The sequence below is a fragment of the Choloepus didactylus genome, chromosome 6 (genome assembly GCF_015220235.1).
Source record: "Choloepus didactylus isolate mChoDid1 chromosome 6, mChoDid1.pri, whole genome shotgun sequence".
Classification (NCBI taxonomy): domain Eukaryota; kingdom Metazoa; phylum Chordata; class Mammalia; order Pilosa; family Megalonychidae; genus Choloepus; species Choloepus didactylus.
In genome coordinates, this window is record NC_051312.1 from 89,624,816 (window position 1) to 89,649,787 (window position 24,972).

Consider the following 24,972-nt stretch of genomic DNA (forward strand, 5'->3'; position numbering starts at 1 on the left):
ACTTCCCCTCCTTAAGTCCTTGTGCAAATGTCCTTTTCTCAACCAGACTTTCCCAGATCACCTTCTGTAAGACTGCAATCCCTTTGCTCACTTCCCAAAGCCCTTCTCAGCTCTATTTTTCTCAGTCGTGTTCTAAAATATAACTTACTCATTTTGTTTCCTGTCTGTCTACCCCACTATGACGTAAGTTTCACGAAGGCAGGAATTTTTGTCTGTTTTATTCTCTGCCTCATCCCCAGTACCTAGCACATCACAGACTTTCAAAATAATATTTTAGTATGAAATATCATCAAAGCCGACATGTAGGGAGCACTCAAAATACTCCAGGCACAGCCGCTGTGGCAAACAATGTGGCAGTTCCTCAGAAAATTAAACTTAGAATTAACATATGACCTGGCAGTTCCACTCCTAGGTACATACCCAAAAGGACTGAAAGCAGGGACTCGGACAGACACTTGTACACCAGTGTTCACTGCAGTATCATTCACAATAGCCAAAAAGGGAAGCAACCCAAGGGTCCAGCAACAGATGAGCAGATAAACAAAATGTGGGTACATCCATATGATGGAATATTATTCAGTGGTAAAAAGAAGTGAAGTACTGGAACATATGACAGCATGGATGAACCTTGAAGACATCATGTTGAGTGAAATAAATCAGACACACAAGGACAAACATTGTCTAATATCACTGATATGAAATAATTAACCATAAGCAAATTCATAGAAACAGAAAGCAGAATAGTGATTACCAGGGGTGGGGAAGGGAGGGAGGAATGGGGAGTTATTGCTAAATGAATATGGGTTTGGGTTTAAGATGATGAAAACAGTCTGGAAGTAGATAGTGGTGAAGGAATGGGGAGTTATTAGTAAATGAATATGGGTTTGGGTTCAGGATGATGACAACAGTCTGGAAGTAGATAGTGGTGAAAGTTACACAGTATTGTCAGTGTCCTTAACGTCAACGAATTGTCCATTAAATGCTTAAAATGGTTTTTATGTTAGATATATTTTACCACGATTAAAAATAAATTATTTAAAAAATACACTGTGTAAACACTTTACATTTATTATTTCATCTCATTGTCATAACTACCCAAAGGGCAGGTACGACAAAACTAAACCTATTAGACAGCTGAACAAACTGAGGCTCAGAGAGAGAAAGGGGTTGTGCCTGGCCCATGGCCACACAGCTGAGCGTGGCAGATCTGGGAATTTGCTCTCCCTCCATTCATTCAGGCAGGGAGCCCCCAGCCCAGGGGGCCTGTGGGAGGCGTCTTGAGTTGACCTGCTGCTGCCAGGAGCAGCCCTGGCCTGCTTGGGACCCTGGAGACGCAGGCCAGGGTGGGGCAAGCGGGGCCAGGGGACCATTTGGCTTGGGGCACCTCGCACGTCCGGAGTGTTGGGCATCATTTGGCTCTCAACACCCCTAGGAGGTAGTTTGTTATTATTATTACTGTCCTGTTTTGCAGATGGGGAACCTGGGGCTCAGAGCAGTAAAAGGACTTGCCCAAAGGAGAAGTCCCCTTTCTGAGGGACTTCAGGACCTTGACACCCTATGTCCTGTCGCTGTAGACAACTGCAAACAGGATGGACACAGTGACCTCTCAGGAGCCACACAGAACCAGAGGGGGAAAGAGAGGCACGTGCTCAAGGCTCGGGTCCAGGTGTGTGCCCTGCACCAATCTAACGACCCTACAGGCTTGGCACGAGCGTTATTTTTTTATTGAGATATAATTCACATACCATAAAATTCACCTTTAAAAGTGTATAATTTAGTGGTTTTTAGTATATTCACAAAGTTGTGCAACACATCACTAGTTAATTCTGGAACATTCTCATTACTCCAATAAGAAACCCCATACCCATTCGCAGTCAATCTCCCTTCCTCCTCCCCCCAGCCCCTGGCAACCAGGAATCTACTTTCTGTTTCTGTGAATTTGCCTGTTTGGGACATTTCATATAAATGAAATCATACAATATGTAGCCCTTTGTGTCTGACTTCTTTTGCTTAGCATAATGATTTCAAGATTCAGCCATGCTGTAGCATGTATCAGTATGTCATTCCTTTTTATAGATAATATTCCAGTCAGTTGTTCCACTATTCCAAAATAACACATCATATGTTGTTTATCAATTCATCTGTTGATGGAGATTTGTGTCGTTCCCCCTTTGGGCTATTATGAATAATGCTATGAACATTCACATACAAGTTTTTGCATGGACATGTGTTTTCATTTCTCTTGGTTATATACCTGGGAGTGGAATCACTGGATCATGCATTAAGTCTATGTTTAACTTTTTGAGGAACTGCCAAACTGTTTTCCAAAGTAGCTGCACCATTTCATATTCCCAAAGTATTACCATTATCACCCCCATTTTTCAGATAAGAAATCTGAAACACAGAAGGGTTTCACCACTTGCTGAAGGTCACGCAGCAGAGTCAGAAGTCACACCCAGGCAGGCTGGCTCCAGGAGCCTCGTTCTAACCCAGTGGCTGGCAAACGACAATCCATGGGCCAAATCCAGCCAACGGCCAGTTTTTGTAGGGCCACAAGCTAAGAATGGTTTTTACATTTTTAAATGGTTGGAAAGAATCAAAAGAATACTATTTTATGACATGTGAAAATTACATGAAATTCAAATTTCAGTGTCTATAAATAAAGTTTTATTGGAATGCAGCCATGCTCTTTCGTTTACATATGGTCTGTGGCTGCTTCTGCCCTACATCAGCAGAGCTGAGTGGTTATAACAGACACCATGTGGCTCACAAAGCCTAAACTATTTACTATCGGGCCCTTTCCAGAAAAAGTTTGCTGATCCCTGCAACCACTAGGCTGTCTGGCCCGTGAGCCAGTATTGTTCAGTGCACACATGCAGGAGACAGTAAGGAAAGGCTGGGGGGCACTTAGCAAAGTGCAGGGAGGGTCGGGGCACACTCAGGGAAGCAGCTGAGCTGGGGCCTGTAGGATGACATTCGACAATGACATTCACTAAGTGGCTTAGCGGCTGCACCATGAAAACATCACAGCCCACCTGCTACTACTTCCACTTCTTGGCCTTCCTCAGGGCCTCTGTCTCTCCCTCTCCTCGCCTCATAAACCCCACAAATGCTGACCTCAGCACTGGGATTATAGCCTCCAGAGTGAGGGAGAAGATACATTAGGAGCTTGCCGGGAATATCGACCAACCCAGAGCCTCCTAATTGCTGGGAATCTCATCTGGGGCAGCCTCTGGCCCGGTGGCTCCCTGGGGAGGCACGTGGACTCTGGTGTGGCTGCTTGGGGCTTTTGGAACCAAGCCCAGCATGGCTCAGGGGACCCTGTGGGGTGGGGGGGCCGCTGCGCCAGGCTCAGCTGCAGTGGGGCCTCTTGGCTTCAATTCCCTCCACTCGGGAGGTTTGGCGAGCCCTGTGTGCCCATACACATACTCAATATTCACAGCCTTTCAGAAAGGGTAGAAGGCAGGGGTCCAGAGCCAGAAAGCCAGATCCCACCCTGCACAGCCCCTGGGCGAGGGCCTTGACTGTCAGGCCAGCTGCCACACCTTTTCCCACCTCCCCAGGAAGGGAGGAGGCGGCTAATGTGGAGAAAGGCCTGGGTCCAGCCAGCCTCCGCCACTGACTTGTCCTGTGGCTGCGGCTGCTTGAGGCCCTTCCCTGAGCCACAGTTTCTGAATCTGTAACATGGGGTAACAGCCATTGCCTTGACTTCCGAAGGAGACCAGATGAGGAGGAAATGGGGGAAAGGTGCCGGGAGGGAGGCGTCACTGCAACGACCGAGGCATGGCAGGTGGACGCTCCGTGAGTGGGAGAGCCCACAGCTACGTCGCCTGCCTCCACATGCCCTTCCCAGGCCTCCCTGACCCCGGGCTGACTGCCATGTGCCCTCTGCCCTCCCCACTCCACCACCCCCACGGCTGAGCATTACAACATGCTCAGGAATGGAGATTTCATTTCAAATCTCGATAAAAAGGGAAGTAGAACTTCATGATCATGCCTTGGCCTAGGACTCCACTGATTTGGGTTCTTGGAATCTGCGCTTTCCCAGGTGAATCTTCATACTGTTCATTCGGCCTGGGCACCTGCGAGAGTAAACCTGTTCTCTTTCCTCTGCATGTTCTCCTGGGGTCATCTCACCTGTTTCCAGGGTTTCAGTCACTGGGTGCAGCCAGGGCCCCCCAGTCGGGGCTCTGGATCATAGCCAGCAGCTCCTGGCTGTCCCCAGGGCTGTCACCCAGGCCCCATAGAACCCGTATGGCCACAATCACCACCTCCCCACTCACAACCTGCTTCTAAACATGCCTTTATCTCACCACCCCTTGGCCATCCCCTGGTCCAGACCACTCCTTTCAACCGGACAGGCAATCTCTTCCCTCTTTGGTCTCCCTGCAGTCCAAGCTCTCATCTGCAGCCAGTGTGAGCTGTTTAACATGCAAATGATCAGGATCCGGGCCTCCTGCTCCCCTGGCCTCACCTCTCCATTACTTTTGCCCCTTCCTCTGGTTGATACTTCTTTATCCTTCAAGTCGCTGATGTTACCTCCTCCAGGAAGCTCTCCTGGGTTCCCAGCTCTCCTCCATCTCCCCTAGCCCTGTGTGCCCCTCATTCTCACCTCGCACCCCAGGTAGACACTGTGGACATGCCCATCTCACCCACAGGACTGGATATGAGATCCTCCACTGCCCCCAGTGACCAGCACAGGGCAGGCTGGGGGGAATCACTAGAGGGGAGATCCGAAAGCTCAGCTAACAGAGATGTGTTGCTCAGACACAGCAGTCAGGACTAGCTCATGGAGACCAGACTCCCCCCACCCTGCCCCCACCAGCCCATCACTCCCCCTTCCTGCCTGGGCTAATGACATCAAGGAGGAGCAATAGATTTCTCCAAACCACCTCGCAGGGCTGCTGATACCAGCCAAGTGCCCAGGAAATTCCCTGCCCAGGGCCCCCACTGGCTCTGGGACAAACGAAAGCCCTCACTTCTGAGCCTGATGTTTGAGGCCCGTCCCCAGCCCAAAGTCCCATTTTCTCTCTGAATTCCTGGTCCCTGCTTTGAACTTCCACAGCCTCCTGTTTGCACAGAGAAGGGGCTTCCAAGAGTTCCTGCCTGAGATGGAGAGAGTGCAAGCAGGATGTTGGGGGTGGGCCCCTTCCTCCTGGGTCTCCCATCCTGACATCCTGGAGCAAGCCTGACCTGCTTCCTACATCTTCCTCCCTCCCATAAGGCCAGGCTGCCAGGCTCTCACTGCCCCCACGGAGCCAGCCAGACTTCACCACCCCTGTCCTCAAGCCAGCTCTCTTTCCTGAGTGGAAAGTCTCAGGCCAGGTGTCAGAGTGCCTGGGTTCCGTGATCTGACTTGCTGGGTGGTCAAGCATCCTTTGGGCCCTATCTTACCCATCTGAGAAATGGGGTTGGATGAGGTGACACATAAAAATGCCCAGTGAAAAATCCCGTTTCTGCACTGAAAAGAAATGAAGTTCTGATACATGCTACAACATGGATGTACCTTGAAAACATTACACTGAGTGAATGAAGCCAAACATAATAGGTCACATACTATATGATTCCATTTATATGAAGAGTCCAGAATAGGCAAATCTATGAGACAGAAAGTAGATTAGTGGTTGCCAGGAGCTAGGGGCATTGGAGGAAAAAAGGGGAATGACTGCTAATGGGTAGGGGGTTTCTTTTTGGGGTGATGAAATGTTCTAAAATTGATTGTGGAATGGTTGCATAACTCTGTGACTATACTAAAAAAAACATTGAATTGTGTACTTTAAATGGGTGAATTGTATGCAATATGTATTATGTTTCAATAAAGCTATTATATAAAAATAAAATAAAATAAAATAAAATAAAATAAAATAAAATAAAATAAAACAAAACAAAACACCTTCTCAGCTCAGGTAGCCCCTCCTCCAGGAAGCCCTCCCTGACTATAGCTTACAACTGTGCTTCCTCAGATCCCAGCACTGATCACCACAGGATTACTGAAGAGGTCTGGAATTTGGGTGAAGATTATTTGCAGCAGTTGTGGAGGTGCTGCAAAGTCAGCAGCGATGGGGCAACAGACCAGGGATCTTGGGGCCCTCAGATTCTGGAACTACCCCATACCCTTCCAAGGAACTTCTTCTCTGCTCAAGTTGACCTGAATTGTTTCTGTTGTTAGCAATAAAAAAACCCTTGACTGGCAAAAGGATATTTACTGTGTCCCCAGTTCTTAGCAAGTGGTGACCACTCAATAAATGAGTTCAGCAAATGAATGAACTAACATGTGTATAGCGTTATTACTACTAATTGCAGTATTTGTGCTACCACTTGGCTGCTGGGCCCCACGCTGAGCGCTGTGCATGTGTTATCTCCTGAGGACACCTTCCAGAGTGGAGATCAATAGTCTTCTTTTATAGATGAAAAAGCACAGGCCCAAGAGCTTAAGTGGTTCTCCCAAGGCCCAACGGCTAATCGCTGAGGGCCAGGATTTTAATGGGAGGGTCTGCCCAAGATTCTGTCACCTTCTGTGTCCGTGCAAGTGCCAGCGTCAGCGCAACTGCAAACTGTACCTCAAAGGGCCAAGCTCAGTGTTTGTTTGGCACCAGGGGAGTGAGGCACAGAGTGAGGCCAGGAACCTGGGGGAGGAAAAGGGAAAACCCCCAGTGGGTGCCAGGCCTGGGGGAGGTGGAGACCTGCCTGTCCTCCAGGAGCCTGCCTGGGCCTGGTGAAAGGAGGCAGGCAAGCAGGCAGGAGAATCACATGCCTTCTTGGCAGTGGCTGCTCTTGCAGGGTCTCAGCCTGTCCTGCCCCAGGACTGACGGTCTGGGTTGAGCTCAGCCACCAGCAGGCCAGATGACCTCCACAGCCCTCTGTCCTTGGCTTTCCCATCCTTATCACAGGAGGATAGAACATCACTGGATGATCTCCAATAGTCTTTCCAGCACCCAGTTTCTAAAACCCTTTAAGCACTGCTCTCTCCCCAACCCGAGGTGAAAATGAGAGATGACGCTACTCAAGGAGGATGGAAGGACGAACACCAGGGTCCTTCCCAGGTTTGACTGGGGAAGAGCCTCCTGCATTCCCAGGGTGAATCGCTGGGAGCCCAGAATCCTCCACTGATTCACTGTGTGACCTTGGGCAAGTCCTTGGCTTTCCCTGGGCTTCACTTTTCACCTAGAACTAGAGTAACAAACCATCCTGGACTCTAGGAGGCCCAGGACTGAGGGGTTTCTCAGGATGTGGGACTTTCTGTGCTAAAACTGGGGCAGTCCAGGCAAACCTGGATGTCAGTCGCCCTCCTGGGACCCAGCTCACAATGGGGACGAGAGCTGCAGGGAGGCCTGCCACCAGTGAGACGTCCAGTCCTGCCGAGCCCCAGGCTGGCCCTCTGCCCCTGCCCCACGTGCCTCCACCACCTCTGATAGGGACGAAAGTCTACTAGGCCTGTTATGGCCTGGATAACTCACAAACTTCACACGGAGTAAAACCCAAGGTGTGGAAGACACACGGCCACGGAGACCTCCCCATGGGGCTCGGGGAACGCAGCCTCGGAGTGTAGTCAGGGCCTCCCTGGGGTCCCACCTCACGGCTTCCCCAGGCCCTGGCTCCCAATCCAGGTGTGCCTGCTGTGGTAGCTTGAATTATGTACCCAGAGGAAAGAAGTGTTCTTAATCCTCATCCATCTTCCTGTGGATGTGGACTTATCTGTAAATAGGATCTTTTGGAGGTATTATTTTTAGTTAGGGTATGACCCAACTGAATCAGGGTGGGTCTTAATCCCTATTGCTGGAGGCCTTATAAAGAGAAGAAACCAGAAGCCAGAAGTCCCAAAAAGACACAAGGAGGAGCAAGAGGCCGAAAGTCAGCAGGAAACTGGAGGAGCAGACCCAGGGAGAAAGAGATGGCCACGTGACGGGAGGTAGAGCTGCAAGCCAAGGGACCCCAAGGACTGCAGCAAGTCAGCACCAGAATGCTACAGACTTTGGGGAGCAGGCAGCACCTTGCCAATGCTCTGATTTTGGACTTCTAGCTTCCAAAGCCATGAGCCGATACAGGCGTGTTGAAGCCCACCCCACTGTGCAGTATTTATCACAGCAGGCTGGCACACTAAGACACCTGTAAGACATCTTGGCACTGGAAGCCCTCTGCCTAGCCTCACGTTTCCTGAAAGTCCAAACCTCTCACCCAAGCATCAAGGCCTGGCAAACACCTACTCAGCTCAGCTCAGGTAGCCTCTCCTCCAGGAAGCCCTCCCTGACTAGATCCCACAACTGTGCTCCCTCAGATCCCAGCAATGATCACCACATGATTACTGGAGAAGGTAGAATCTAAACAGAACTTAGAAATAAGGAAGGATTGTACCACAAAGGGGAGAAGGAAGAGCATTCTAGATTGGGGGAGGGGAGCAGGAGAAGCAAAGTCAGGGCTGCAGGGGAGAGGAGTGAGCAGGGCTTCCCCCAGGGCAGAGGGCAACCCCAGGCTCCAGCCGGGAACAGGGCCAGCAAGTTAAGCTCCTGTTTGGGTTCCATCCGGTGGCAGAGTTTGCTGCCAACAGGAACCTTCCGCTCCCTCCTGGGGCCCAGGGAGAGCAGGGTACACCCCCAAGCAGGTCACCAGCTAGGTCGCTGCCCAAACCCACAACAAAAACCAAACCCAGACCTGCAAAACAAATCTCTGGGGCCAGGGCTAGGGCAGCGGGTGAGAGGATAAGGCTGATTCTGGGATTTCCCAGTCCCTGAGGCTTGTGAAAAACCCGAAGAAATGTGAGACCAACCAATCCCAGGCCCCCTTCCCCACGGCCCTTCCATACCAGCCTTTTGTGGAGCTTAGGGAAAGCACTTATAGGTTTCATGTATTTTCTGTGGCATGGCCATCATGAGATGGCTTGAATTGAGATGTGGGCTGCCACCAATTGCTGTGTGGCCTTGGGGAAATCGCTCCACCTCTCTGGGCCTCTGAGAAAGCCCTAGATTCTAATGAAATTGGCAGAGAAGGCAGCTGGATCTAGGGCAGGGGCAGACACTGGGGGCAGAGGTGTCGGGGAAGGAGGCAGGGTGGGAGGCCTCAGAGGTAAAAGGTCAAGGTGGACCAGAATCCCCCAGTCCCATGGTCATGCCTGCCCATTCTTTGGGGGAAAAGTTACACAGTGGCCGAGGCTGAGGCTCAGCTGGTGCCCTCAAAGAATCAATCGTGCCATAATTAGGGTCATTATTAATCTCTTTCTGCGATGATGCCAGAGCCTCCTGTTTACCCAACACATCTGTCCCAAGAGACCTCTGAGGCTGGCAGGGCTGAGGCTGGGGCAGATCAGATCATCCCTGGCAGAGGCCTGCTTCACCCCAGCTGGGGTCAGAGCAATTGGGGGCTCCGCAGGGCTTTTGACCCTCTTGCCTGCCCTCCCTGAGGACACTCTCCCTGCTTCTCCCCACTGAGCTGCAGCCTCAGGGTACCATCTGCCTCCCATCTCAGGCTCACTAGCTCTATCGGTAAATGTGTAAGAAGCCCCCACTGCACTTTTGGGGAGGCATGAGGGGTTCACAGAGAATCAGACATGGGCCTTCCTTTCAAAGAAGACAGCCTAATGGTAGCTACAACGACGATGAAAGATGCACAGTGCTTTGCAGTTTACAAAGAGCCTCCACCTACATCATCCCATTGAAGCATCGCACCAATTCCACAGGTAAGCACCAAGGTCTCACTGCAGAGATGAGGAGGCGGAGGCTGGTGGAGGTCAGATTTACTCAGCACCAGGCTGAGAACCAGGGGTCCTGACTGCCCTTCCCGGGCTCTGCCTGCTGAGCCTCACTGTCAGTTAAGCCCCCTGTGGCCAACGAACACATGTCTGGGACACAGTTGTAGCTATAGGCTGGACAGGAGCCAGGTCCAGGGCTGCCTGGGTTCTCTTGGCATAGAAAGGACTTCCCTTTCCCAGGTCTGGGTTATTAGCTTGGGCAGAGGAGTCACCAGGGAGACCTGGTGTCTCAGCTTAGCATCTCAGGCTGCAAACTCCCCAGATCAGGGTCTTAGAATCACCCCACCCAAGACTCATTCAGTCATGGAATCCTGGAGCAATCCATCCAGGGTCTCAGAACTCTGCAATCCCTGGACTGCAGACTATCAAGGTCAAAATGTCAGTGTCAGGCAACACCTGGCCCTATTCCCTCCAGCCTCCCTTCCCACTCAGGAATCTCCTGGTGGTGGTTCCCCAGCCAGGCGGCTTGCCTGGGCTTGCATACTCCCAGGGACGAGGCCCTCCCTCCCTCCAGGGCCAAACAGTTTCCTCTGCAAGCAACCAGATCTGCCCCCAGCACAGGTCCTCTACGGAGCAGGCAGGGAGAGCCAGTGGCCTCAGGGGCAGCCTCCCAGGGGCCTGGTGGGGCAGGAGACCAGCCCCATCACTGTCTTCCCACCCTGGGGTTGATGTCCCCAAGCCCTCCCAGGAGCCCAGGGGTCCACTAGGGACCAGGCTGGCTTTTTCCGTTGATGTCTCTGCTGGGTCCCAGGGAAGGGGGCCCCCCACACGGAGGAAGAAGAAGAAGCTGAGACTGGCAGAGACTTGCCCCTAGCAAACTTGCCTCTGCCCAATTTTGTCCCCTGAGGGTATGTGGCGCAATGATTTATTTTATTTATTTATGTGAAAGAGCGGAGTTATTACATAAACATTCTTCCCAAGCAAGCCCTGGGGATGGGAAGAGAAGCAAGTGCTACCATTTAAAGACTCTTTCTCTTCCTTCTCTCTCACCTACCTCTCCTACCTTGGGGCTCCAGCTACTCAGCTTTCCCACACGCACACCTTAGCCCGTGCTGGAACCTCTGCTGGGAAAGCCTTTCCCACCCCTCATCCCCACCCATCCAAATCCCGTGCAAAGCTCAGCCTGATTCCTCCGACAGAACCTCCCTCTGGGCTCACATCATCTGGCAGAGCTCTGCAGACTTGATCATAGGCCTCTGTGCACAGCAATTATCTGCTTCCGTGGCTGCCTCCCCCACCAGACGGTGAGCTTCCCCAGGTTGACGCAGATCCACCTGGCCGAGTTTTTCTGAAGACTCAGTGTCTGCGACCCTGCACTGGGTGACGGGGACACGAGAGGCCCCAGGTCTGCTCCTGCTTGAGAAGCCACTATGCTGGGGACCCATCAGACACAGCCCTGCACCCCTAGCACTGGGCCTGGCACCAAGGAGGCGCCCATTTGTATATCGGTCGGTAAAGTTGGTTAAATTCATATAGGAAGGAAGGAAGGGGCCAATCAGAGCCTCTCACATCCCACATATGCAGGGCCGCTTCTGAGCCCAGTCTGAATTCTGCCATAGAAATTGAGTTAGATTAGTCTCTTCCCAATTTACAGAAAAAAATTAAGTTACTAAATATGAAAAAATACTCTTAATTAGGCATTCCTTTCCCACAAATTTTTCTTAAGCCTTGGATGTCTTCTTGCCCTTTTCTATACCAGATGTGTAAGATGACCTCAGATTTAGCACATCCCTGCCGTTTAAGTTTCTCTTCTTCATGGGGTTCTGTAGGGAGCAGCCGCCCCTATGCTCCTAGGCAAGCTTGAGAACATGGGCTCTAAATTTCTCCCTTTACAAATGACCAGGTTTCCCTTTGCGGACCTAAAAGCCCCAGCCTTGCTTGAATGCTGAGGAAGAAACTCACGCCCCAGGAGTTGGCAGGCCCAGCACACCCTGAAGTTCATGCCAATTCCATGATTCAAAGGCCTCCAATTCCACCATTTGCCATTCATTCCTTTTGCTGAAGCATCATTTTTTGCAAGCTTCTCTCTTAAAATACGAATCTCCCTGGTTGTGGGAGCCCATTAAACCCCAGAATTGGAAATCAAGGAAACTGAGTTCAATGCTTGGCTCTAGTGCGGCAGAAAATCACAGTGGGTGAGAACATGCCCTGAGAGCCCACCTGCCTGGGTTCAAAACCAAGCTCCACCGCTCACTTAACTGAGCAAGTTTCTTAACACCTCGATACCTTGGCTTCCTCACCATTAAGGTGGGGATAAGAATAGCATCCACCTCATGGGCTGTTGTGAGGATTAAATGAGCTCATACATGCAGGGTACGCTGTACTGAGCAGGAGACAGCTCTACTCAGAGCTTCACCTTTTCTCTCGTCCATAAAATAGGACAACGATTCCCGTCCCCCCTGCCTCTTTTCATAAACTGTCGAGGGCTGCCTCCATTGGAGAGGCTGGCATTGTTTTAGAACCCAGTGGGCTGCTCTCTACAGCCTGTTTCTAACTCCTTTCTCCCTCCAGCCCTCCTTCCTTTCTTTTTTCTTTACCTGGAAGAAGGTACCAGTGGCTGTGAGCTGGGCTCCTGGGGGCGTCCTGCCCACAGAGGTGGCAACGGCACTTCACTGGGAGAGCTGAGAGGACAAGGGGATACAGCCAGTCGGACCATTCATCAGCCCACCCTGCCTTCTACCCACCCCCAGACCCTTCGTGACACCCCTGGGGAGCCCAGCTCTGTGCCCACCCCGTGCAGGGTGTGATGGCCAGCCCCTACGCCGGTATGGGGGGCGGCCAAGGAGACACACAGGATTCAGTCCTGGGCCAGGAGACCCAGCACATGCAACCACACCTCCACTCGGGCTGCCCACAAACCAGCCCCAACCCCAAGCCCAGTACAACCTGCTCTCTGAATCACCTTTGTCCCCCTTCCAGGAATCACAGAACCGTGGTCCAAGGCCCAGCCACCCTGGGGCAAATCTTGGGGCTGCACCTGGTTCCTGGGGGGTGGGGAGATGGGGCAGAGGCCCTTTCCTGCTGCCCCAGGGACCTGCTGCTCCAGAGGTAGCTGCCAAACCAGCTGTTCTTCTAAAGCAGCCGCTGAGGGAGGGCTGGCGGGCCGGAGGCGGGATCTGGGGCACCACAATTATGAACCTGAGTTCTGACTCATGCACTGCCTCCCCCACCTCCGGCTCCCACAGTCCCCCTAACCAAGAGCTGGGAGGAGAGACGGCATCGGCAGGCCATGGGGAGTGGAGGGGAGGGGGCTCCACATCAGCACCATGTGGCTTCAGAGGATGTCACCACATTGCCTGCATGGGGACACTGAGGCTGGCAGGGCCCAGGGCCTGCCCAGGTCACCTAGGGAGTCAGAAGCAGGGCCAGGCCTGGGACCCAGGCCTCCTGGTGCCCTGCAGACCCTGGGCAGTGGCGGCCCAGGCCTGGTGCCCAGCCCAGAGCCCAGGCCTGCAATGAGGACTCTCGCCCAACCCAGCTGGACCCAGGGGCCACACACCAGCAAGAAACATCCAGCCAAGCCTCAGCCTCAAACCACAGGTGGGCACAGCTTGGCTCAGAGACAACGTGGGAAAGACACCCTGCAGTGGAGAGAGATACCTGGGTCCCCTGGCCCTGCCCCTCTCCACCTCCAGGCCCGAAGCTTTCATAGTGCCTTAAGGCACTGCACTTCACAGTTTATAAAACCTACTTCCCTTATCTCCCACAGTGATCCTAAGGCCCAAGTGACAGAGGGAATATAAATAGACCAGAGCATTTCAAGCTTGAACACACACACACATATCACCTGGGGATCTTGCTAAAGTGCAGTCCGACTTAGTAGGTCTAGGATGGGACCTGACAAGCTCCCAGGTGATGCTTATGATGCTGATGATGCAGGTCCGTGCAGTGAGGACAGCGGATAAAAGCAGGGGTGCTGGGGCCAAACTGCCTGAGCTAGACTCTTGGCTAATTCTTACTGTGTAACCTTGGGCAAGTTACTTAACCTCTCTGTGCCCTATTCTCCTTGGATATAAAACAATAATAATCATAATGAAACGTACCCTATAGGGTTGATATGGGGATTAAATTGGTTAACATACGTAAAATACTTAAAGCAATTCTTACTATTATCTCAAAATTAAAAACAGAGGCTCTGAGAGATGGACACACCCAGCAAGTTGGCAGAGTCAGAATTCACACCCAAATCTCTTACTGCAAACTCTGTAATACCTTTAAATACTATTTAGTATGCCACTAAATGTCATGGTCAGCAAGTGCTTCCCCCCTTAATCAGACATGGATACGGAGACCCAGAAAAGGACACGAAACTGTCCAGGGTCACCAGTAGTTGGTATTAGAATTCCAAGTCCTGACTCCAGGCCAGTGTTTTTTCCACCAGACCTCACCTTCTTTCTGCAAGGAGGGGAAAGGGCCACAAATCTTCCCTGAGGGGCTCCAGCTCTGCCCTCAGTCCCCACCTGTGCTCGCTACCCTAGAAACCAGATGTGGGAATGGCCGGATGAGGAGGGCAGCCCCTAGCTGCACTCTCCCCCCCACCCTCTCCTGAGTTCTCCTGTCCTTTCCAGAGCCCCTGCTCCCCCAGGCTGAGTTGGCGGGGCAGTTTAGCATCCTCCTTTCATTACCCGTGTCCCACCTCCAGTTGGTGGCCACTGCTCAGTCTCGGGGCACCCAGCTGGGGTCGCAGGCAGAGGGTGGCACGCCCAGCCTGTCTCCACCCCCACCTTGACTTCCCAGCACGGGGCCCGTGGGAGCCTGTGAGTCACTTGAAGGAAGTGCTCAGGCCCCAAACAGGAAGTAGCTCTTCAAGCAGAAACCCCCTGCAGGATCTCCCCAGGGCCTGGGGCTGGTGGCCGGGTGGGAGACTCTGGTGAAGGATGGGAAACTGACTGGGAGTTAGCAACACCTGTTCAGATTTTACCTGAAACTCTAACTTGGCACTCGGCCCCTGCTCTGAGAAACCTGGCCCGGGAGGTCTTGTGCTGCGACTTGCTGTGTAATTTTAGATACATCAGGGCCCTTCCCTGAGCCTCAAGTCCCTCATCTGTGGAATCATTGGGCCGGACTAAAAGACTGCTATGGTTTGGCATTCTAAAATAAAATGAAGGATCGGAGGAAGCGAATATAGGTTTTTAAATGAATGAACAATGCATATATGAGTGAATTAAGATTTAAATTCCAGCCGTAGCATAAGATGCACCACTTATGCTACACAAGACAGAGCTCCTCGCCCACAAGATGTGCCCCCTGAATCACCTTAGAGGAAGGGAAGGGGGGCCGCCTCCCTGAGCCCCACCCAACGCAAACACACATGCAGAACTAAATCCTTTAGAGAACAGGCAGCACCTCTGTCAGCTGTGATCCTAAACACCTGCTTCATGACTGCCACCACTCATGCCCCAGGGAAGATCTTCTCCATCTCTGTCTGATCTTCACGAACAAACGGTGATCCTGTCCAGAAGTCCAGGGGAAGGTCTGTGGGGTGTGTGGCTGCTGACCTGGGAGGTGGACACTGCTTCGGGGCATGTGTGTGTGAGCCGGGGGGAGGTTAGGGGGCTGAATGGTAAAGGGAAAGGACAGATTCACTTGTCAAAACCCTTTCTCTCAGGTAGCAATATGCAGCAGTTTCTTGCATAAGAAAGTATGTCTCCCTGTCATGCTGAGCGTCTTTTCTCTGTGAGGGTTCTTTTCTTCACATTCCAATTTGTGCTTCTAAAGGGACTCATGAATTAGTGGGGTATTCACAGTAATTGCACAGGGCGGCCAAGGTACATCTTCTCATATGCAACAATTCGTGTTACTCAAATTAAGGTAACACGAGGTATGATACTAACTTTTTACGTCAGCAACTAGATGGACATTGGACACCAGAACAGTGAATAGATTCATTTTTATAAAATTTTCAGAACTCTGAATTAATATTTTATCTCTATTGAAATAATTCCATTTTAAAATCTGATACTCATTAACTATGAGGTGTATTGTTTTAATAGACATGTTTTAACAGATATTTAAAATTTTAGTAGATAATTTTATGGAATAAAAACAACTTATGGAAATATAAGAATTTCCTTTGCTTATGTTTACTTTAATTTACATTTTGATTAAAATATATTCAAATTCTATACACTTTAAATAAAATATTTTATTTTTAATCCTCTAGATCATTACTGTCCATAAAACACAAATGATTTGACAATCTTGCTTATAACAATATAATTAGTGATCTTGACACAATGAAGACAAAATACATTTTAATGAATAAATAAGTAATAATGTATGAATTCTAACTCTTATTACTCATCTGAACATCACCGGCCCATCAACAAAACATCCAGACACATGCAATAATTACATGTCACCACTGATATTTTACTTTTAGTTACATAAAACCATAACTTTACACGTCTATTTCAATTTACTTAATGAAGTTGTATTTGTCAAGGTGGGAGAATCACACCTATTCTACATAATGATTTCTTGGCTTAGCTTACAACCTTCAAATATTTGACAAAGATACATGAGCCTCTATTTGTATTTTTGCCCTGGACTCTGCAAATTTGAAGGCAGGCCCGTCCATGCCCCACCCACGTCTTCTCACAGCGGGGGCTTCACCTCTCTAGGATCAGCTGGGCTGACACCAGCGCTGGCTGCCCTGGAGTCTGCCTTTTAGAAAGTGCTCTGCACAGACAGGGTCATTATGCTCAGATGTGGGGCCTTATTTCCAGAACAGGCTCAAATTCCCTCAAGGGCTTTGACCACACCTGACACAGAGCCAGCGCTCCTTAAAGTCCTGACCCTAAAGCTCCATCTTGCAGAGCAGCCAGGGTGCTGGGCCTCCCGGGTCCCAGGGTCCAGAGCGTCCCCTCTGGGCCCTTGTTGCTGCCACCCTGCTGGGAAGGGAGCAGGTCGGGAGCCACCACAGACTGGGGCCCGGCAGCCTCTGGTCCTCCAGGCTGGGAGCTGCCTGGCGTCCAGGCTGGGTGCATGGGCCTGAGGACCTGGGGCCCCATAACTGGTTTTTCCCCCTATCCAGCCCTACTCACTCCACCTCACCCTACCTCTTGCCCCTTACTCTGGTCGTACTTGGCCACAGTATCTCTCTTTTAACTGAATCCACCAAAATACACCCTCTACCCACTCACAACTGCGCTGGCAAAGGCCAATGGTTCCGGCCTACTACTTTCCTCCCCAGCATCTTTCCCAAAGAGTTTCCAGAGGGAATGGGGCTCTGGAGAGGGGGGCAGCAGTGAGTGCAGGAAACGGAGCTGGGAAACGTGGGTTCTGGTCCTGACTGGGCCACTGGAAGGCAGGTCAGCATCCTCTCTGGGCTCATTTGTCAAAGAGGGACACTATGACCTGCCCAGACTCCTCCTTGGGACTAGTGGGGGAATCCAGTGAGCAGGACGTGGAAGGGCTTTGTAAACTGTGAAGTGCTGAACAATGTAATGGGTCCTAAAACCCATGTCTCTTGTTTCCCATGCTGCTGGGCACAGTGCTTAGAGTCCATCTAACCCGCCGTCACCCACCATTTACGGAGGGAAAAGAAGCTAAGATTTCTATGGATAGCACCTCATTTATTCCTCTGAGGAATTTCTCCCATCGCAGTGGGTAATCTACAGGTGACAAAACAGAGGCACAAGGGGGTTTCAGGGCCCTTGGTCAAGGGCACAGCTAGCAAGTGGCAGAGCCAGGATTCACGCTCTGACTCCCAAACACCATAAATCCAGTCACCAAACACACAGTGACTGCACACTCCCGTCTGGAGGAGCCCGCGGTCTCCTGGTGTAGACAGAAGCATCAGGAGGGCGGGGTGAACAAAGGGAAGCAGGAGCCTGGAGGAGGGGCGCGGCAGGGCTTTGCCTTGGATCAAAGCTGTCTCCCAGCCTCGCTCCCAGCCTAGCGTCTGGACCCACCACACGCAGCAACAAATACTTGAGAGTCAGCAAACTTGTTTCTCCTGCACCCATAGCTCCAGCCCTGCCATTCCCTGCTCGTCACTGACACCCTCCAGGCTGGGCAAGCAAAGGGCACAGCCCCTAGGGCTGGGAGACCCCACCAGGCAGAAGTTACCAGAAGCCAAGCTGTCTGGAGAACACTGGGGATTGGGGTCAGGTGGGTCTTGCGAGGCAGCTCTGTGGCGTTCTGCCTCTGGAAGCCAAGAGAGAGTCAGCGCCTGGGGCTGGGGGATCAGGGCAGGGGAACACAGGGTAGCTCTCAAGAGGTACTGCCCCTTGCTCACCACACACTCCTGGAAACCCCCTTTCTAAAGCATAGCTGTCATGTATTGAGGGCTTCCTACCTGCCAGGTTCTGCGCGATAAGCACCTGACATGCTTTGTCACATATGATCTGCACACTAATCCCCAGGAGCAGACTGGCAATGCCCCACCACATCCCCCTTTGACCCCTTTATCATTTGGGGGTATATGGAGTTGCATATTCCCTCCCAACAGCCAGCACCTGCTGCTCTGCGAGGGCTAGTGATCCTCAGCTGCCAGAATCCCTTCACCTGCAGGCACGCCATCCCCCGGGGCAGCCCTCTGCCAATGAGTGACATGGCCCTGGCAGGGCCAACAGGGGTGACTGACACTGTCCCCAGAGCCCCTCTGCAGGACTGCAGCAAAGTTCCCCTCCACAGGATTTGGCTTGAAACTGCACTCTGCTCTTCCTCCTCTGTCTGGTCTTTCTTTTCCTATTCCCTTAGCGTTTTTTTTTTTTTTCCCAGAAGACTTCCTAATCACTTTCACATGAATCCTTTTCTCAGGGTCTACTTCTAGGTCACACAACCGCAGAGGTAGGTACCATTAATGTTCCCATCTCAGAGACAAGGAAACAAAGGTTCAGAGAGGTTCCACATCTGGTAAGCAGCTGAACAAGAACGTGAATTAAGATCTGCCCAATTCCAAAGACTGAGCACTGACCCCAGCACGGACCTCTCGGCCCCACCCCACTGTCTACCGCCTGTTTACATCCCCAAATGCTGTCCCCTCCTGGTCATCTGGACTGGCTTTTTTTTTTAACTGGAAGGAAGGAGGGGAATCTATGGACAATCCAAGGGGGTGACTAAGTCCTCAGATTCCTCTCGCTGGCTCAGACCCTGTTTTGGTCAATCCTTGTGAATCAGGGCGGGTCTGACATTCTGGGAATGCATGAGACGTCAAACCTCCTTCATGAAAACAAGTTGTAAAAACACTGGCCACCACTCAAAGCAGTCGGGCTGATAGGCTTGGCTCCCCGTGGAGTCACGCAGGGTTGGGCAAGTTCAGAAGAAGGGAACACACAGCAGGAGAGACTTAGACTAGACCCAAAGGAAGAACTTCCCAGGCACTGGGAACTTGGCCCAGGGACAGGGTTGGGCACGGCCTCTCTGGAAGCAGGTGAGTCCCCGGCCTGACCTTCCCAGATCTTTCTTGTTTGAAGCATCTATGAGGCCACCTCAGTTGGTTCCGGAGTCACAAAACCACCTGGTGCCAACACCACCCAGTTGGAAGCTTCAAGTACTGACCTGGGACCTGATTTATGAGGATGCTCTGAGTTTATGGGGCCTCTGCCTCCTGGGACGTCAAAAGTTTCCTCAGGCGAGGGCCCCTGACCCTGCCCACACCCCAGCATGGTGGCCTCGGTTCCACAGACCTGAAGATGGAGGCCCTGGAGCCTGGGCTCAGGGCAAGAGTGAGGCTGCCCACTCCCAACCTTCTGCTCTCCAGAAAGTCTCCCCCTGTAGGCACCTCAGGACCCCGCTGCAGAGGACTGGGTGGGTGCTTAGAGATGAGCATCTCGGCCTCCCTCCTGCATCTCCTCTCTCCTCTCTGCTGGCTCCTTCCAGCCAGCCTTCAACAGGCTGGACTCTCATCAGCTCATCCCCGGAGGGAATAAGCACTCCCTTTCTTTCCTTCCTCCTCATCTAAACTTCTGGAAGCGTTGTCTCTGCTCCTGTCTCCACTTCCTTTTCTCCTACCCATTACTAAATCCACTGGCCATTCTCAATCCTTGGCTGACCCTGCGCAGATCTCGCCCTCCAGGGGCTTCCTCCTCCCCTGGCTTCCTGGACACTGACAGCTCCCTCTCTCCTCCCTCTCCCGCCCCTCCTCCTCCGCCCCTAGGCTGCTCCTCTCTCTCAGCCCAGGCCTCCAGGGCTGCTGCCTTGGCCTGAGCCCTCCCCCGCCCCTCTGCCCTTCACACTCTCCTTGGGCGGTTATCATCCCCTCCCCGGGCTTCAACCACCCTGTGCACTAATGGCTCTCCAATCTGCCTCTGCCTGGACACAGCTGGAGACCCCGTGTATCCACTGACCCTCTGGCCAGCTCCTCCTGGACATTCCACTCAAACCTGCTCCTCTCCCTATTCCCCCACCTCAAGGCACTGCCATCCACCCAGTTACCCAGGCCGGGAAGCTGGAAGTCACCCTCCCTACCTCCCTCCTCCTCAAACCCCCGAATCCCATCTGTCAACAAGCCCTGCTCCGTTCTCTATCCCCTTCTCCTCATTCCCCAGCAAACATTCCTTGAATCTCAACTCAAACTCCTCCTGCAGGAAGCCTTCCCTGACTGCCCCAGGCAGATTCCAGCATGCTTTTTTTCTGTTTTCACTGAGCCCTATACACCCCAAAGTTCAGCAGCCATCCCAGTGTCCAGCTGCACATCTGACTGCCCCAGTCTGGTTCCGGAAGGGACTGTGTCTGATCTGACTCTGGGTCCCCAGTGCCCAGCCCGAGCTCAGCACCGAGGAGGCCCAGGAAAGGTTTCTCAAATCTGGGAACTTGTATTTCTCCTGAATTTGCTCTGTTGGTGAGATCTGGCTCTTACCTCAGCCCACAGATCCTCCCAGGACACAAACTTATCTCCTTGCTCTGCCCCTCCTCAGGGATCAAAGCACATGGGCACTTAGCCCCCCTGGTTAGAAATACACTAACCTGCCTGCCATTTACAAAGAGATCTCCCATGGAGTCTGGAGAGCACCAAAGGGGCCCCACTCACATACATGCAGACACCCAAAAACATGAAGTGCATGTTCACAGACAGACATGGGTAAATAGAGACACACGGGCTCACAGAAGTACACACCAATGGGCAAAGACGGGCCTGTGTGGACCCCGGCCGCTGCCTCCCTTGGGGCACCAACCTCACCCTGCGCCCCAGCTCAGGAGTCAAGGTTGGCTTGGAAGAGCCACCCCATCTCTCCCGAATCTGAGGCAGCCCGTAGCGCTGCTGGGCATGGCTGCAGCTGCATGAAGGGCCTGAGGCTCGCTCCTCTTCTAATTTGCTGTGGGATTTGGGGCAAGTCACTGGCCCCATCAGTGGCTGGCCCCACAATCCCTCATGACCTGTTCCGTTTGGACCCTGAGAGGCTGTAAGGAGAACAGAAACCCTGGGAACAGGGGCTGTTCTCCACAGATGGGGCTGGGATCTGAGGGTTGGCTGCCAGGCTCCTTCAGGCCCCTCTGCCAAGGAAGCTGCTCTCCCACCCTCTCCTTCAGGACAGCCAATCTGAATGGGGAAAAGTCAACCAAGTACCCAACAGGCGGAGGAAGGAAAGCCAGCCAGGGTGGACAGACCTATCACATGCAAAACTGATGCAAATGACCAGAGGGAAGTACCTGGATGTGAACCCTGAGATTCCTGACCTCCTTCTCCCTACACACAGCTCCCAAGTCCAGTCCCTCCCCGAGCCCTGTCAGTTAGACCTCAGAAGTGGTTCTCCATTATGGCACTCCATACCCTCATAGCTCCCCAGGAAAAACAGCCAAGGACTCCCTAGAGGATCATGTACAAACCCTCAGCATGAGGCTTTTCTCAACCTGGACGCAACTCACCTTCCCAGCCTCCCCCTCCTGGCCTCAGGAGAGCCCCTGCCAAGTGGAGCTAAGTCCCTCCTCCACACCTTTGCACAGCTACTTCCCTCTGCATGGAATCCCTTCCCACTTGCCTCTGCTTGGTGAAAAACTATGCATCCTTCAATACCCTGCTGGGAAACGCTGTTCAGTGGATTGGCATCAGTGGTAGAAATCAGGCCCTAAAGTCAGTACATCACAAGTAAACTGCCATGGTCAAAATCACCCTTGACTACATACAGGCACTGTTCTAGACATTCTCCGTGTTTGAACTCATTTAACCCTCACAACTGTGTCAGATTGTATTTTCAAAGATGTCTGCAGCAATATCTCCCATCCCACATGCTCTTCTTACCATGTAATTTGACACTCTTCCCATGGAGAGATGGGGTCTAGGAATCTGGGAAGCCTTGTGACTAATGGCTGAAGTGACTCTGGGTGACTTCCAGGGCCAGGTCCTCAAAGGTGAGCTCACCTGCTGGAACCCTGTGCCACCATGTTGGTCCGACTGCTCCTTGGTGGCCATACTGTGTGGAAGCCCAAGCAAGCCACAGGGAGTGACCACATGGGAATGTCCTGAGACTACATGGAGAGAAAAAAAGCCTGGCCAACCTCCAGCTGCTCCAGATCACCACTATCCCAGCTCCAGCCACAATCAGAAGTAACTACCCAAGAGACCCTGAGCCAGAACCACTCAGCTGAACCCATTTTAAATTTCTGACCCATAGAAACTGTACATAATACAATTGTTGTCTAAAATCAGGAGGTCTGGGAGTGATTTGCAGCATAACAATAGTAATTGGAACAACAACTCTATTAAGTAGGAAATGTTATTATCCTTACTTTAGAGAAGAAGAATCCAAGGCACAGAGAGGCCAAGCAATTTGCCCAAGGTCACAGAGCTAGTAACTGGCAGAGCCAGGACTTAGCCCTAGAACTCACACTATTCACTGCTATGCCAAATTAACTGCCTCCCAGGACTGACTGGTCATTGAATCCACATGAAGGCTCAGGGAGAGATTGCTAAATAATGACTGAAGGAAGGAATAAGCACATGACTAGCTGAATGAGAGTGAGCAAAAGCAGTGAATGAGCAATCAGAAGCAATGCAAGGACCTTACACAAGCCTGCATCATGCAAACGGGCCTGACACGAGACCTTCATCCCTGCGGGAGCTCCATAGTCCACAGCCTGGAAGAAGGCAGCAAATAAGAGAAGCCTGGCACATCGATGCCCCCTGCCTCTACCCCCTTCCAGGATTTTCCTGAGATGCTCCCTGCTCTCCACCTCCCCCAACCCTGAATGCTGCAGGATTAGACACAGGCCCCTGAGGAGCCAATTCCGCCTGAGGACGAGGCCTGTGGTCCCTGGGGAGCAGCAGTGGGAAGGTCCTCAGGCTGGGAGGCTGAAGACCTGGGTTTCAGTCCTGGCATGGCCATTGACTGGCTGTGACTGGCTATGCAAGCTCCATCCCTCTCTGGACCCAGGCGCTCTCCAGTCCAATATTCTAAAACTCACCAGATGCTGAGCTGGCCTCATACAGTTGGGGGTTGAGGTGAGCTGTGTGGGTGTATGGGTCCTATAACCCATGGACAAAAGGGATCCATTCTTAGGAGAGATGTGGACGACGAGAATGAATCCCACCCTCCACTCACTGTGAGCCTGCTGTGTGCCGGGCATTTTTACAGGCACAATTTCTAACCCTTGCAACAACCCTGCTAGATGCAGTTGCAGATGAGGAAATTACATTACAGCTAAAGTAATGCAGGAGGCCAGGATCCAACTCAGGCTCGTTCAACTTCAAAACTCCAATGCTTGGGCAAGAGAGGGAGATTAGAGTGGGCAGGGAGTCCAGAAAGGCTTTGTAGAACAGAGGGCATTTGCACTGGGCATTACAGACAGATGCATCAATGTTTGGCTTCTGTCTGCCTCCATCCCCCAGCCTGCCCAGGCTCTCCAGACCACTAAAGCCCTGCCCCAGAGGGGAGCGGGAATTCGCCTGCAAGGAAGGAGGAACTTCTTGAAAACCTACTTTGTGCTCCCAGGCCCACCCATTCACGGTGTGACCAGAGGCCGGACCCTGTCCATATGGGGCCTCAGTCTTCCCATCTCTACAGGGTGACCTAGGCTTCTGATGCGTCCTTCCAGTTCTCACACTGGGAATAACCTCTGAGTGGGAACAGGAGGTGAGGGGGACCAAGGGGCCTGCAGAGAGGGGTGATCAGGACACTCCCTGGTCAAAAGACCAGCAGTTTCGGGCTGTAGCCTCGTGACACTGCCCAGAGCAGATTCTGCCCACTTCACAGCCAGGGGAATCTGAGTCCCAAGGAGGTTTGGTTTAATTCAAGCTCAACAAACAGGTGCCTGTGCCTGCTATGGGGAAAGACAGCCCATTTTACAGAAGAGAAAGTTGAGGCTCAGAGACATTCGGTTACTTGCCCCAGTCACCTACTTGTTTGTGAAAGGGTCACAATTCTTCCTTCCTACCCAGGCTGTTTCTCCCACTCCAGGATGCCAAAGTTGGGAAACACTAGGGCATAAGGTAAAGCATGACTCACTGCAGCGAGAGAGAAAATCCTTCATGCCCAGAGCTCTTTCCAAGAATTCTGACTCTCATATCTTCCCTTTGACTCTCAAGGATCCTCAGTTTCTCCCCCACAAGCTTTGCCCCTAGACTGATCAGGTGGGACAGTTCTAATCCCAGCTCTGGGATCTCTATAAAGTTGATCTGGGATCTCTATAAAACAGCCCCTGGGTTCTAATCCCAGCTCTGCCACATATTCGCCAAGCCTGAGCGTCTCATCTGCCTCGTGGGGATAAGCACCCTCCTCACAGCACCCTGGTGAGGGTGAGATGGGGCAGGGTCTGGCACACAGTAAGCACTCGACAAATGGTTGCCATCATCCATCCTTTTCTTTCAGACAAAGCCATTTTCATCGATCGGTTTGTTCCTCTCAGAGGCCCGTTTGTTTGTTTGGACTCTTCCCAGAAGAGGTTTTCCCTCAGGACCACTGGGTGAAGCTCCCCAGTCAGCCCCAGGGAGGAAGCTTCTGAGCCTCCAGCCCAATGTTAAAAGTAAAAATCATTGTCAAGGGGAAATGAGAGAAAAATCCCAGGGAAGCCCCAGTCGCCGCTGCTGCTGCACCCCTCAATTGCCCTCTCCCTCCCCCACCAAGGAAGGCTACCTGCGGCCTGGCTGGGAGGTCTGATATGATCAGGTTGCTAGTTAAGTCGCACAACACCTTCTCTGCTCAGCTGAGCAGGGGCCTCTCCTTCCCAGCTGCCTGTTAGTGCTGACCAGCCCCAGGCACACCGATGCCAACCACGGTGGCAGGGCTGGGGTCAATCTCCGGTGGGTCGAGTTCATCCAGGTGGGGGAACATGACGACAGGAGGTGG

The 24,972-nt window shown here is 52.1% G+C and overlaps 1 protein-coding gene across 3 annotated transcripts in view; it reads right to left on the minus strand.

The window, feature by feature from the left end:
* The window catches only part of GDPD5 (glycerophosphodiester phosphodiesterase domain containing 5), an 86,317-nt gene that overhangs the window by 43,263 nt on the left and 18,082 nt on the right, over positions 1–24,972 (minus strand). Inside the window, exon 1 of one of the 3 annotated variants that reach the window (XM_037840692.1) lies at positions 12,280–12,360. The exons of the other annotated variants lie outside the window; for them this stretch is intronic. The gene's annotated coding sequence lies outside the window, so the exon portion shown is untranslated. Of the gene's footprint in view, positions 1–12,279; positions 12,361–24,972 lie in introns of those variants that run through there. 3 annotated transcript variants of the gene reach the window in all.